The 16,426-nt window shown below is 42.1% G+C and overlaps 1 protein-coding gene across 1 annotated transcript in view; it reads left to right on the top strand.

Moving 5' to 3' along the window:
• The first annotated feature begins 937 nt into the window (after positions 1–937).
• LOC115113282 (inactive ubiquitin carboxyl-terminal hydrolase 54-like) overlaps positions 938–16,426 on the top strand; it is an 86,662-nt gene continuing 71,173 nt past the window's right edge. The window contains 1 exon segment of the mRNA XM_065012832.1: positions 938–1,093. The gene's annotated coding sequence lies outside the window, so the exon portion shown is untranslated.

Consider the following 16,426-nt stretch of genomic DNA (forward strand, 5'->3'; position numbering starts at 1 on the left):
GTCTAAGCAACAAAATATCTAGGGCTTTACAAGGATTGTGAAATTTTGGGATTACGCGGGTTAACATCATTGTAATCAAATTGTATTGGTCACATACACGTGTTTAGCAGATGCTATTGCGGGTGTAGTGAAATGCTTGTAAGCAAAGTTTTCTAAGAGCTAGTCCTAGAAGTCACAGAGGGTGCACAGAGGGACATGTCAAAAATGCTGAATAGCAAGTCATTATTCATATCAAATGAAACAGATGTATTGAATTCTCCATACATGTAGTCTATATTGAAGGGCACTTAATTTTAATATAACAGGCTTTTAGAGTTCAGTATTGGTGCACAATTTCTATACTTACAATATCAAAGGGACACAAAAGGCACTCTTTTCATGGAATGAATCAGGGGCCAGTTGGTTGCCATCTATTGATTTTAACATGTGCTGCCTCTAATCATTAAATAAATCGATAGAGTTCCCTCCATACTCTCCACTGAATACACATTAGGCCTGTGGCTGGTTAATGTCACTATCCAGACAAATTCAGATGGGTATGGTGAGACTCATTTGAGTGATCAACCATGTTCAAATGTTTTTATTTTAGTTACTCTATTTCAGGTTTACTAATATTTTTTCATATAAAATTCTTCAATAGCCTATTTCAAGGTCGATAAGGCTACAAACTGTATCGTTACGCCTTCCTCCAACTATCAAAATCGCATATTCATTATTAGGCTACAAAGTACCAACATATAGCAGAACACTGCTAAACTGAGTAATATTTGTTCAGTACATATCTTGCACTGCGGTCTGCGAGGTCGAGTGCCATCAAACATGCAAAAATAGTGTAGACTCGCCCCCTCCACTCTGATTTTAGGGGGGCTGCCTGTCATTGTTTCAGACTGCAGGTAATGGCGCCATCCTCCCACCCCGCACAGCTTCCAACTCAGCAGAGACTCAGAGCACATTATTAGTTCAATGCCTGCTGAAATTGGTATGCGGAATTTTAGAGGGTTGAAAATCCTGCAGCTGAAGCTAAGGTTAGCATCGGGTCTAACTTGGGAAATACCGTAGGCTATCCGGATAAAATTTCCCTTTGAATGAAAAGGTAAATTGTTCGTGCTACTATTTTAGAGGACTGTGTTTGATTTGTTGTTTTCAAAAGGAATTGAAATACATTTGGGCGAGTTGTTATTACACATGACCGTTACTTTCATGCAACGTTACATTCTTTGACGTTTCTATGAATAATTATCTCCGGTTTTTATCGGTGGAGCTCCAATGAGAGGAAGCGGAAACACTGGATATAAGTTTTAGCCCTTGCATTGCTTCTGAATAACGGTACGCTAATAGAGCTTTGGAAGTGAGGCCCGGGATTCTGCATTGCTCGGAGTCTGTTCATTGTTCTCTTGGAGATGAGTTGACAGTCAAGCCGCTTTAAACCACTCGCGAAGAATGTTTCGCAGAACTATTACATGTATCCGTTCATGAATCCATCCATGTGCACATCGCGAAATGTTACAATATATCGGTGCGATTCACAAAAAGATAACGTTGAAGTAAGTTATTCGCTCTGAATGAGTGGAGACTTCTGGTAGGCTACACTTGATTTTGCCTCTTACACAGTTATTATACTGGTAATGTAAACGTTTACCTTCGAAATAACAGAATAGTAGACGTGACTGAATTGAGTTCGCCATCCTCATGTTTTCATGCACCTGCTCTTTACTTCAATTATATTTAGTGATCGGAATGAGGACAACATTTATTTTGTTTATTTTCATTCATTTTATTTGATATTATACCGACTCCCTGGATGCTGCATTTCTATCAAATGTACTCACGTAACATTTGATAGAAATGTTTGCGAAGTTAATTCAAAATAGTGTGATAATAGTGCGATTATTAGGATCCTGTAGATAACAGTGTGATCTTGAACCATGATTATTATTTTATTAGGCTATTGCTATACATGTTGACCAGTCATCTCTTTACAAATACTGTTCATAGATACAGATTGAGGGTCACTATCAGTGGGTGAGATGTTCTTAAAGCTGTCACCTCAACATCAGCACATCAGTTACATGAACTGATTTCACCATCACAAGATCGTTCTTCATCACGCCAGACCTAAATGTGTGGATTTAACAGGCTTTGGTGCCCATGACAGGACTCGCTGCACTCTGGCCCACCCCTCCGTTGTAGTGGGGTGATGGTCTGTGTGTCTGAGTAGAATAGTGATGTAATTACATAGTCATGGTGTGTACAGAGTTCCCTTTGATGAACTCTAGGCTGACTTTTTTTTCCATAAGGTTTCATAAACTTTAAACCCGCTCAACTCAACTTTATCATCTGTCAGTGCAGCTGTTGCATCAAGTGTCTGGATTATTGTCTCAGGATGATAGAAGGCATTTGGTTGACCCATATGATGACGTCACCAGGTCATCTGAAAGGCTGGGTAGAATTTCTGCCATATTGCTCAAGAATTAAGAATTTTTCCCTGAGGCAAGACGTGTCTGTGGGTTTTGGCCTTTTCATGACCAAAGCAGTTAGAGTTCTGGGTGCCAACATCACGGCATCTCTCTATCTCAACTATTCTATTCCTCACCCAGTTTTCACCCCCCTTTTATATAATGCTGATCATTTGAAAGACATAATATAGGCCTACCATTTTATGACTGACATGGTTCATGTGGGATTTCCCAAGGATTAGTGTTATTGGTGGTTTATAGGAACCTTTTATTGCACTGTATAGGCTAATAGCCATCCTATTGGTCACAACGGGAAGATTACTTCCACACAAAGTATTTGTTGCTTTTCGTGATGCAAGCAATGACCATTTTTTTGGTATTTCTTATGTTGTGTTTGTTAATCCAGGCGAAAAAACGGGCTAGCTGTAAACAGGGGCTAGCTGTAAACAGGGGCTAGCTAAAAACAGGGGCTAGCTGTAAACAGGGGCTAGCTGTAAACAGGGGCTAGCTGTAAACAGGGGCTAGCTGTAAACAGGGGCTAGCTAAAAACAGGGGCTAGCTAAAAACAGGGGCTAGCTGTAAACACAGAAGACGCCAATTTTCACCTTAATTTATGTTATCCTCCACTGCATTTTATATGCCCTATGCGGGTTCAGAAATGGTTTAGGGTAGCGAAGCAAATGTAAAAGAATTACAACTGTGAATCCATCACTTAGGCCTATATACAAATAAAAAGGTATAAAAAAAAACTACAAAAACAATGTATTCACACATTCATCATCATTAAACTCCTTTTGAAGTGTAGCTCCCAATGGAAAAAGTGCTGTAGGGCTGCCTTGGAAGTGTGTGTTAGCCCCTGTGTTTGTGCTGTTGTGTTTCTGTTGACCATACCACTGTTGTTTTATTGAGCTGATCCAATGTTGTGTTGTCCCATCAATCCATCCTACCCCCTGCTGTGCTGAGAGTTTAGTTCACATGGCTGCTTGGCCCGGGTTCAGGTGACCCTTTATCATGCAGATGGTAGGATGAATAAACAGGCCTGGGAGCCAGGACAAAGTGACGTGGAGTGCTGGATGCCTGCTGGAGAGAGAGAGTGAGAGGCAGAACCCCTCTCTCTGGTTGCAGCCCAACTCGTCTCCACTGATCTGGCCAGAGTGATTGCTGCCATTCCCTCTGCTCATCCCTCTCATCACTGCCCTGCTTTCTCTCTCTCTCTCTCTCTCTCTCTCTCTCTCTCTCTCTCTCTCTCTCTCTCTTATATCTTGTATCTCATCTCTTCTTGCTACATAGCTAGGCCTATGTCACCTACCTCTCTCTTACTGTCACTTGAAACTATTGAGTGTTCTCTCACTGTTTCCCACTGCTCTCCTCTCACACATTTATTTTCTTGGAAATATTGATAAAGAGGTAGACAGAGGTTGGAAGGGACAGAGGGAAAGGGATGTTGGTACTGACCAGTGTGTCCCCATGGCATGTGTCATCATGTCTTGTGTGTTTGACCATCCACCCCACATATCCACACCCTCTCCCTCATCACCAAAAAATAACTCAGCCTGTTTCCATGGCAATGGACTACATCTTTATCTGCCCTGTTTTCTTTGGGCGCAGAAATGTACTGAATCACCCCTTTTCCTACGTTCGCAGGCTACCCCTACCCCCTGCTGTCTGCCAGAGCTCTGCTAGTGTGCAGAAAAGCAGCCAGGAAGGGGGGGGGGTGTTTCAATGTGCACACTGCACACTTGTGTTGTGTGTCCTCACATCACCCCACAGGATGCTTATAATTTCTCCAGCGTCTCCCCACCTGTACCCATCTAGCAAGTCATCTCAATTCTAAATCACAAGTGTGTGTGAATGACTGAGAGAATCAGGTGTCAGCCATAAAAGGGGGAATTTCCCTCTGGGGTCCTCAGGTCTTGTTTTCATAGTCTAAGGCATTTCTAGGACAGTGAAATGTGTTTCACACATAATTGCCCAGGAGGAAGGCAGGTCAGTGCTTTGAGCACTGAATGATACACTCTATGATGGCTTCCGGTGGGGGGGGGGTCTAAAAATGAATATAGTCCTGCTTTGTGGCATTTTGCAAAGGCTTACAGGTTATAACATTCTTGTTGTAATACCTAGTTCTCTTGAGTTAGCATTAAAGAGTGTATTCTCCCCTGTATTTTAGAATTTGACAAATAAACAAACATTCTTTGGATATCTGAATGTCTAGCATCTGTTTGATGCTACAGAGCCCTATACAGCTCCTGTAAATCCACCAGGGCAGACATATTTCAAAGATTGATAGAAAATATCCATATTTATTTTATGGTGGTTTTACATCAGGACTCTCCAACCCTGTTCATGCAGAGCTACCATTCTGTCGACCTTCACTCCAACCTAAATCTAGCACACCTGATTCTAATAATTAGCTGGTTGATCAGCTGAACCAAGTTAGTTACAACTGAGGTTGATGCGAAAAACCTACAGGAGAGGAGTTCTCCAGGAACAGGGTTGGAGACCACTGTTCTACCACAGGAGGTTGGTGGCACCTTAATTGGGGAGGACAGGCTCGTGGTAATGGCTGGAGCGGAAATAGTAGAATGGTATCAAACATGATTTCTATGTGTTTGATGCCATTCCATTCACTCCGGTCATTATTATGAGTCATCCTCCCCTCAGCAGCCTCCTGTGTGTTCGACATTGTCTTATACTGAGCCACACTGGCTGCGTTTACACAGGCAGCCCAATTCTGATATTTTTTCAGAACTGGTCAAAATTGGGCTGCCTGTGTAAACGCAGCCATAGTCCTTTACCCAACTTCGGTACACTAGCAATTATGTTCAACATGGTGGGCTGGGGAAGCTGAGACTGTTTATGCTTATGGCGATGGGCTTGTCCTGTCTGCGGTAAATGGCCAACCGGATAAGACTCTGCTGAAAATGGTGTAGGGCTTCTTAACCACCAACTGTTTGGTCCTCTTCCAGAAGATTTAGGAGCAACGTAGGGCAAAACGCTGGTAAGGGTAACACATTGGTAAAGGTACTGTATCAACCGAATGGGACTGGCTAGTGTATTGTTTAGGGACAATAAGGGGACATTGGGAGTTGCTTTTGAGAGGAAAATTCAGCCAACAAAGTGAATGGGCTAGGGGGTTAAAGAAGGTGTGAGAAGTAGGAAGGCGGTTCTTACACAGTATGAAGTGTTCTGTATGGGAGAAATGGCAACTCAATTGCTCTCACACACACAACAATACATTTTCTGTCTAAGCAGAACCCTGCACATCAAAACCCCCTTCCTCATCTCAAAGTACTGTCTGTAAATCTCCCCCAGCCAATTGTCTTTAACAGATCATTCTTGTCAGTAGTAGCCCTTTGCAGGGGAATTTTGTAGGCATGTCTTCAAAATCAAATCAAATTTTATTGGTTACATACACATGGTAATGCGAGTGTAGCAGTGCTTGTGCTTCTAGTTCCGACAGTGCAGTAATATCTAACAATTCCCCAACAACTACCTAATACACACAAATCTAAACGGGTGCATGAGAATATGTACATATAAGTATATGGATGAGCGATGGTCGAGTGACATAGGAAAGATACACTAGATGGTATAAAATACAATGTATACATGTGATATGAGTAATGTAAGATATGTAAACATGATTAAAGTGGCATTATTTAAAGTGGCATTGTTTAAAGTGACTAGTGATCCATTTATTAAAGTGGCTAGTGATTGGGTCTCAATGTAGGCAGCGGCCTCTCGGAGTTAGTTATTGCTATTTAACAGTCTGATGGCCTTGAGATAGAAGCTGTTTTTCAGTCTCTCGGTCCCAGCTTTGATGCACCTGTACTGACCTCGCCTTCTGGATGATAGGCAGGCAGTATGAACAGGCAGTGGCTCAGGTGGTTGTTGTACTTGATAATCGTTTTCCTGACATCACACTCCGAGTGCCCTCACCTCCTCCCTGCAGGCCGTCTCGTCGTTATTGGTGATCAAGCACACTACTGTTGTGTCGTCTGCAAACTTGATGGTTGAGTTGTTAGCAGGCATGGCCATGCAGTCGTGGATGAACAGAGAGTACAGGAGAGGGCTGAGCACGTACCCTTGTGGGGCCCCAGTGTTGAGGTTCAGCGAAGTGGAGATGTTGCTTCCTTCACCACCTGGGGGCGGCCTGTCAGGAAATCCAAGACCCAATTGCACAGGGTGGTGTTGAGACCCAGGGCCTTCAGCTTGATGATGAGCTTGGAGGGTACTATGGTGTTAGGAACAGTGGGTTAACTGCCTGTTCAGGGGCAGAATGACAGATTTGTACCTTGTCAGCTCGGGGATTTGAACTTGCAACCTTCCTGTTACTAGTCCACCGCTCGAACCACTAGGCTCCCCTGCCGCCCCTTAGCACAGCCAGGCACAGAACACCGCACCGGCATGATGACAAACAATGAAAAACAAACGTTCAAAGAAATAACTTGCCTCGAGAAGTTCTTAGAATACCTTGTTGGTCGTTCGAAAGTAAACAACGATATTATTCACATTTGTGGGCACGCCCCTTTTACCTAGTGGGCGGTATCAGCTTCCGCTATGAATGTCGGACTTTGTGGTTCACTATGAGCAGTTGTAGCTTGTGGTTTGGACAATTGTGATGTTTATGATAAAAACTCAATGTAGTTAATATAGTAATGACTATATGCCGTGGCAGAGCCAGGGTGAAATTCCCCTTTAAGATTTTAACAATAAACCAGACCCATTAATTATGCAAGATTATTTCAAGATACATTTTGCATGTCTCGTTCTCCCCCTCTCCTCCCATGTTAGAACTATCTTCCAGGCCAGGTAATTTGAAATGGTTCTGTGGCCAGTGCTTAATTTGAGACGGATCCTGCACCTCTCCGTTTTGGACTGTTTTTTGTTTTTGTTACCTATTTGGCCGGATCAGGTACCTCTACCTAAAAATTCCAATAAAAGGAATCAAAGTTCATTCGAGTTGCCTCTTAGGTAGTATTTCTCCTGCCCCCACGAAAAAATACATGTGAAAAAGTTCATTTTCAGCCTAATATTCTAAAAGTTTATTTGGGTTGGGCCGGCCGAGTTTATGGTTTGCGCAACATTGTAACCAATGTTTGAGACCAACGGGTGGCGGTGGCTGTGTGAGAAGCATGCCAGCATCTCTCACATAACTAGAATGAGATGCACTTTCTATGATCTCTCTACTCTGATAGACATGCAACTCTCATCTCTCCAGCGTTGCACTTCATCATTTATTTCTTTATAGAATCATAGCCACGCGAAGGGTTCTGCACGAACTGCAGCAGCCCTGATTAATTGAAATACATTAGCCAAAGTTATAGAATTACTGCTGTCTGTTCAGAAAAGAAATGAAATCATTCTGAATAGCCTACTACACCACGAGAATGCCTATAATTTAGCGACAGAGGCCCAATAGTTGTGGATTGAAGCCCAATAACAAGCAACAACCTACAGTCGGGAATGTGGGGCAAATATGTCAGTGAAAAAACAGCACAGACAAAACAGGCTTTTTGCAATATTTCAAATACAATCGAGGGAAAACGCAGGTTGGAAAGCAGACTATGCTGTAGACTACCAAAATATTTGATCAACTTCCTTATATTGTTTTACAAAAGAGAGAGAGAGAGAGAGAGGCTTTTGGTACGTGCGCCTCGGCCATCACCAGCGAGTGATTGGGTGAGTCAGTGACACTGGAAAACATTTTTAGGACTATAATTTCCTCCTCATATTGTAGCCTACAATATATCTCCACACACCTAGGCCTAGGCTATTGATAGATTCAAGACAGGTTTTTATTGATCTCAGATTCTCAGTTTGTCCGTGTCAAAGAAGCCTGCCATTTCCATCATTTGTGCGGTATTAAATAAAGGTTCTGCCAAAGTCTCCAGTCATGTCAAATGACGTAAGAATTGCATGACAGCGTTTATAAAAGGCCAACATTTTACCGGACCCTAGGCTACAATTTCTTTTCTCCCATGTGTGCAACTTCTAGAAGTGCCTCTACATACTGCTCTATGCCACTACGCAAATGTGATATGTTTCATTAGAAAGCTTCTTTTTTTTTCATGCGTTACAATACCTCAACTCCCCAGGTCACCCCTCACTTTTTGTTCCGGCACCTCTCGATTTACAAATGAAGCACTGACTGTGGCTGATTACATAAATACAGTAATTCCACGTTAAAACATTTATGAGGGCAGATTAAATGACCAAACAGCCCAGATTTACCGGCAATGAGAGCCGGGGACAGATGTTTTATCATTTGGCAGGTCAGAGGCCAGTTATTCAGGTTAGGCTGCTGGAATAGTTTTTCTCTACTTCAAGTGACCCTTTTCTTCATTGGGCAACCAACGTTTCATTGGCATACTATCCCACATTGAGTCCCCTCGAACTGTTCATGCATTGACTTTCCTTTTGACTGATTCTCAGTAGTCAAAGCCAGAATCTTCCAGAGCCTTGGCTCTTGGTTTAATGGTGGTTTGATTCTCACCAGCAGGGCTCACGTGTCACACTGTTCGTTCCTAAAGAGGACTGCTTGGCAGTAGTAGGCTGTGATAAAATCACCAGTAGCTGATGGTGTTACTGTCAGACTAGGGTGCGAGTTTGCTCGACGGTGAGACTGCTTACGGTCTTCATTAAGGATAGAATGTCAACGCCAGCATGGCCAAACTGTCCTCCTCACTTGTCTCTAATGAAAGTGAAACAACATCATGGCATGCCAATAGCAATTTCACATTGGAAGAGTTTCCTAAGGCATAAACCGTTTCTGGTGTTCAGACTAGGACTGTTGCGGTCATGAAATGTTGTCAGCCAGTGATTGTCAAGGAAATAGCTGTCAGTCTCATGCTGATTGACCGTTAATTAATATAAACACATTTAGCATCTCCTGGCTTCCACACATGATGCAGGCCGTTGGAACATATACGCTTTAAAAAGTCTAATAAATCCATGTAATATAGCCTACACCTTCACCATAAATCCATTATTTATTTTAGACAGGTCTAAGAAGCCCAATAGGAAGAAAATGTAGTCTGTTTCAGAAGAACAGAATAGCATATATGAGTTGTCCTTATGTTAGGTCCTGATCTGGCTATGCCATATGGCTGTGGGCTACACCAGTTCATTTAGCAGACAAGATTTGCTTAGAATTTCGTGGCATTATTTTATAATATAAAGAATACAATTGAACAAAGCTGAACAAAATAGAAAGGATATTTTCACCAAACGATTTGAGGGAGTGCGCACATGCGTCTATTCTGTGTTGAGTGGTTAACAAAGAAATATGTATTCCAATATGCTTAATTTAGAGTTATTAATCTAACTTTAGTTGTTCTACAAACGTTGGGCTATATGTTTGGATTTTTAATACATTGTAAGGCTGCATTTCATACTCTTCATGGTGATGTATCCTGAATAGGTATACGAAGGTAGCAATATCCTTATTTCACATATTTGGGTATTATTCTACACACGGGCTATTATTTGAATGCGCTCCGCCCCGTAACAAGACCACATTCGGTTGTTCCGGCCAGACCAAATCTGAACCAATCATAGACGTCTATGTTTCACAAGTTTGGGCATCACAGTACAGCACAGTAGAGTTCAGTACAGTAGAGTACAATACAGTACACTTTTTTTTTTTGGTACTCTAGTGTATTCTACTTTACTTTACTGTACTGTGCTCTACTCTACTGTACTGTACTGGGCTGTCCAAACTTGTGAAACATAGACGTCTGATTGATCCAGCTTTGGTCCGGCAAGGGCGGACTGACCAAATTTCAACTACTTTTCAACGTCCATGGAACGTCCGATGTCAGCTCGGTGGGTGAGGATGCTTGTTACAGTAAATGGGAAGAGGGTAGGTGGAAGTTGTCATGGTAGGTGTCAGTAAGAGCCTGGAGAGGTGACATTGACTGGATAGAGACAGAGAAAGGAGAGAGGGAGGGGTTGTGCAGACGACAGAAAGAGAAAGAATACATTTACATTACATTTAAGTCATTTAGCAGACGCTCTTATCCAGAGCGACTTACAAATTGGTGCGTTCACCTTAAGACATCCAGTGGAACAGCCACTTTACAATAGTGCATCTAAATCTTTTAAGGGGGGTGAGAATACAGTTATGAGCTGAACATAACAGTATACCGGTGGAAGGGAGGACAGTAGCAGGTGACCCAACTGTGGTTTGTGACAACTATGATTTTCCATTGTAACCAATTCAGTTGCAGTAATTCTGTTGCCAATTTAGTAACAGCGTTATTATTTTTAATAATTCATAAACAAACTTGAAATCAGTAAAAACATTGGTAGGGCTACCTTTACTTGTTACTTCTGTGAACCTTCATTATCCTCCCTCCTCATGAAGGAGATACATTTGAAAATACCTTGAAAATATGTGAGTTTTTGGTTACGTAATTACAAGGCACAAGTCAATGTTTCTTAAACTTACAGAAGGCAGATAATGTATCAAACTAAATATACGTGTTGGATATTAGTTGGCAGGGTTCTTTACTTCAACAATATTGGTTTTGATGTATTTCTAATAAATGTTCATCCTTTTGCTAATAGATGTTGTCTAAGACCCCTTTTCCATCTGTTTGACCAGAAATCAAAGCCTTTACTTATTCCTCATTTTTAGGATGGAACATTTTTTTAAATATATATATGCCTCAAAAACCCTTGAATGAGTAGGTGTGTCCAAACTTTTGACTGGTACTGTATCTCTCTATTTCCAAAATTAAAATCACTTGGAGTTGTGTTTTTACAGCCCTTTATGTATTTTTTTAATTATAACAATAAGACATATATATACAGTACCTTTCAAAAGTTTGGACACACCAACTTATTCCAGGGTTTTTCTTTATTTTTACTATTTCATACATTATTGAATAATAGTGAAGACATCAACACCATGAAATAACACATATGGAATCATGTAGTAACCAAAAAAGTTTTAAACAAATCAAAATATATTTATAATTTATATTATTCAAAGTAGCCACCCTTTGCCTTGATGACAGCTTTGCACACTCCTGGCATTCATTCAACCAGCTTCATGAGGTAGTCACCTGGAATGCATTTCAATTAACAGGTGTACCTTGTTAAAAGTTCATTTGTGAAATTTGAGCCAATCAGTTGTGTTGTGACGAGGTAGGGGTGGTATACAGAAGATAGCCCTATTTGGTAAAAGACCAAGTCCATATTATAGCAAGAATAGCTCAAATAAGCAAAGAGAAATGACAGTCCATCATTACTTTAATACATGAAGGTCAGTCAATCCAGAACATTTCAGGAACTTTTAAAATTTCTTCAAGTGCAGTTGCAAAAACCATCAAGCCTATGATGAAACTGGCTCTCATGAGGGCTGCCGCAGGAAAGGAAGACGCAGAGTTACCTCTGCTGCAGAGGATAAGGTCATTATAGTTAACTGCACCTCAGATTGCAGCCCAAATAAATGCTTCACAGTAACAGATACATCTCAACATCAGCTGTTCAGAGGGGACTGCGTGAATCAGGCCTTCATGGTTGATTTGCTGCAAAGAAACCACTACTAAAGGACACCAATAATAAGAAGAGACTTGATTGGGCCAAGAAACCTGAGTAGTGGACATTAGACTGGTGGAAATCTGTCCTTTAGTCTGATGAGTCCAAATTTGAGATATTTGGTTCCAACTGCCGTATCTGTGAGACGCAGAGTGGGTTAACGGATGATCTCTGCATGTGTGGTTCCCATGAAGCATGGAGGAGGAGGTGTGATGGTGTGTGGGGTGCTTTTCTGGTGACACTACCAGTGATTTATTTAGAATTCAAGGCACACTTAACCAGCATGGCTACCACAGCATTCTGCAGTGATACGCAGTCCCATCTGGCTTGCACTTAGTCCCACTATCATTTTTTTTTTCAACAGGACAATGACCCAAAACACACCTCCAGGCTGTGTACGGGCTATTTGACCAAGAAGGAGCGTGATGGAGTGCTGCATCAGATGACCTGGCCTCCACAATCACTCAACTTCAACCCAATTGAGATGGTTTGGGATGAGTTGGACCGCAGAGTGAAGGAAAAGCAGACAACAAGTGCTCAGCATATGTGGGAACTCCTTCAAGACTGTTGGAAAAGCATTCCAGGTGACTACCTCATGAAGATGGTTGGGAGAATGTCAAGAGTGTGCAAAGCTGTCATCAAGGCAAAAGGTGTTATGGTTACTACATGATTCCATGTGTTGTTTTATAGTTTTGATGTATTCACTATTATTCTACAATGTAGAAAATAGTAAAAATAGAGAAAAACCCTTGAATGAGTAGGTGTGTCCAAACCTTTTACCGGTGCTGTATATATATTTACTGAACATCAATATAAACGCAACAATTTCATTGATTTTACGGAGTTATGAGGCTTTTTGTAAGTACTGCCAAATTCTCTAAAACGACATTGGCTTATGGTAGAGAAATTAACATTAAATTATCTGGCAACAGCTCTAGTGGACATTCCTGCAGTCAGCATACCAATTGCACGCTCCCTCAAAACTTGAGACTTCTGTGGCATTGGGTTGTGTGACAAAACTGCACATTTTAGAGTGGTGCACCTGTGTAATGATCATGCTGTTTAATCAGCTTCTTGATATGCCACACCTGTCAGGTAGGTGGATGGATTATCTTGGGAAAGGAGACATACTCACTAACAGGGATGTAGACAAGTTTTTGCACAACATTTGAGAGAAATACGATTTTGTGTGTAAGGAATATTTCTGGGATCTTTTATTCCTGCTCATGAAACATGGGGCCAACACTGTACATGTTGCGCTTATATTTTTGTTCAGTATATATATATATATATATATATATATATATGTGTATATGTGTGTGTGTGTGTATATATATGTGTGTATATATATACACAGTTGGGGAACTCTGGTCTGGACTCTAGAGCCTTACCCCATCGAAGTAGGAGGATTCATATATACATAAAACATGACTGGTCATTGGTCAGAATAATCAGATAAAATTGTGATGTCATGCTGTGGGCCAAACACTCCATCCCACCTGAACAGGCTGAAATTCCAGGTGTTTTGTATATAAACTCAGCAAAAAAGAAACGTCCCTTTTTTAGGACCCTGTCTTTCAAAGATAATTCGTAAAAATCCAAATAACTTCACAGATCTTCATTGTGAAGGGTTTAAACACCGTTTCCCATGCTTGTTTAATGAACCATAAAGAAATAATGAACATGTACCTATGGAATGGTCGTTAAGACACTAACAGCTTACAGACGGTAGGCAATTAAAGTTACAGTTATGGAAACTTAGGACACTAAAGAAGCCTTTCTACTGACTCTGAAAAACACCAAAAGAAAGATGCCCAGGGTCCCTGCTCATCTGCGTGAACGTGCCTTAGGCATGCTGGGAGGAGGCATGAGGACTGCAGATGTGGCCAGAGCAATAAATTGCAATGTCCATACTGTGAGACGCCTAAGACAGCGCTACAGGGAGACAGGACGGACAGCTGATCGTCCTTGCAGTGGCAGACCACGTGTAGCAACACCTGCACAGGATCAGTACATCTGAACATCACCCCTATGGGACAGGTGCAGGATAGCAACAACTGCCCGAGTTACACCAGGAAGGCACAATCCCTCCATCAGTGCTCTGATTGTCCGCAATAGGCTGAGAGAGGCTGGACTGATGGATTATGTAAGCCTGTTGTAAGGCAGGTCCTCACCAGACATCGCCGGCAACAACGTGGACCAGACAGGACTAGCAAAAAGTGCTCTTCACTGACTAGTCGTGGTTTTGTCTCACCAGGGGTGATGGACAGATTCACATTTATCCTCAAAGAAATCAGCGTTACACCGAGGCCTGTACTCTGGAGCGGGATCGATTTGGAGGTGGAGGGTCCGTCATGGTCTGTGGCAGTGTGTCACAGCATCATCGGACTGAGCTTGTTGTCATTGCAGGCAATCTCAACGCTGTGCGTTAGAGGGAAGACATCCTCCTCCCTCATGTGGTACCCTTCCTGCAAGCTCATCCTGACATGACCCTCCAGCATGACAATGCCATCAGCCATACAGCTCGTTCTGTGCATGATTTCCTGCAAGACAGGAATGTCAGTGTTCTGCCATGGCCAGCGAAGAGCCCGGATCTCAATCCCATTGAGCACGTCTGGGACCTGTTGTATCGGAGGGTGAGGGCTAGGGCCATTTCCCCCCAGAAATGTCCAGGAACTTCCAGGTGCCTTGGTGGAAGAGTGGGGTAACATCTCACATTAAGAACTGGCAAATTGGTGCAGTCCATGAGGAGGAGATGCACTGCGGTACTTAATGCAGCTGGTGGCCACTCCAGATACTGACTGTTACTTTTGATTTTGACCCCCTCCTTTGTTCAGGGACACATTATTCCATTTCTGTTTGTCACGTCTGTGAAACTTGTTCAGGTTACGTCTCAGTTGTTGAATCTTGTTAGGTTCATACAAATATTTGCACATGAAAATCAACGCAGTTGACAGTGAGAGGACGTTTCTTTTTTTTGCTGAGTTTATATATTTTAAGCTCTTGCACTAAAAGGGTATTATCATAATGTTCACAATTTCTTAGTGTTATTTTGACCTCATAGTGTGGAAATATCATTTTAAAATCAGTAAAATTACGTGTTTGACTGCACTGCCCTTTTAAGCTTGAATTGCAACAAAGAGTCTCCTCAGGCTTCATTTTCTTAATCCTAGGCAGTATAGGGTTCGAGGAAGTGTAACGCTCTTTAAGCTTTAACCAGCTTTTCACTCTTGTTGATACTTTCCCTGGGACATAAAGCTGTTTTCATTTCATGGGGAATCTTTGAAGTATTTTCCCGCTTTATGTGTGTGATATATGGTAGACAGAATGGGTGAAATGACTGTTGAATGGCCCATTAATGTCTTCAGGTGGTATTCTGTCTCTCTAGCACTCAGCTCAGTCATTTTGCCTCACGGAGTTCATTTAAATTAATCAAAATTGGCGGGTCACACTGTGTGCACTGCCAAGTCAGTGTCACACTGCCACAAATGTCCAGCTTCACCCTGTGTGGTTTGCATTAGAATGGATCTTTCTTATGAAGGACCATGATGAATTTTTATGCAGATTTATGGGTATTGATTCCCTTTTCTACTTTTGATTCTCCTAATCGTTCGTATGTAGGCCTACTCAAAGGCATGTAGGCTAATCTTACTCTGACTACAGAGATCCCACTCTGGGACTTTGATTTGCCAGAGTATATTATGTTCAACAAAATATTGAAACATTTCCCAAATATTTCTTTGGGGGAGGGGAAATCAAAATACCACTCATATTTCGGAGGAAGCGGTAAACGCTTCATATGACACCAATTTTTCCATTGTAGCTGTAACGGCTTTCTAATGGTGAAGGAGAGTCGGACCAAACTGCAGCGTGTCTATTGTGATTCATCTTTAATAAACAAACGTAACACACAACAAAACACTAACACTACAAAACGAAAACAGCCTATACAAGTGTCTACTAACCTCTAACCAGGACATCAAGACACAGGACAATCACCCACAATACAACCAAAGAATATGGCTGCCTAAATATGGTTCCCAATCAGAGACAACGGTAAACACCTGCCTCTGATTGAGAACCACTTCAGACAGCCATAGACTCTCCTAGAACACCCCACTAAGCTACAATCCCACTATACACACATTCCAAAATCCCAAGACAAAACACACCACAATACAAAAACTCTATGCCACACCCTGGCCTGACCCAATACATGAAGAAACCACAAAATACTTAGACCAGGGCGTGACAGAACCCCCCCCCCTAAGGTGCGGACTCCCGAACGCACCTCAAAACAAATAGGGACGGTCCGGGTGGGCGTCTGTCCATGGTGGCGGTTCCGGCGCGGGACGTGGACCCCACTCAATTAATGTCTTAGTCCCCTCTCCTCGCGTCCCTGGATAGTCCACCCTCGCCGCCGA

Source organism: Oncorhynchus nerka, linkage group LG28, assembly GCF_034236695.1.
Source record: "Oncorhynchus nerka isolate Pitt River linkage group LG28, Oner_Uvic_2.0, whole genome shotgun sequence".
Classification (NCBI taxonomy): Eukaryota; Metazoa; Chordata; class Actinopteri; order Salmoniformes; family Salmonidae; genus Oncorhynchus; species Oncorhynchus nerka.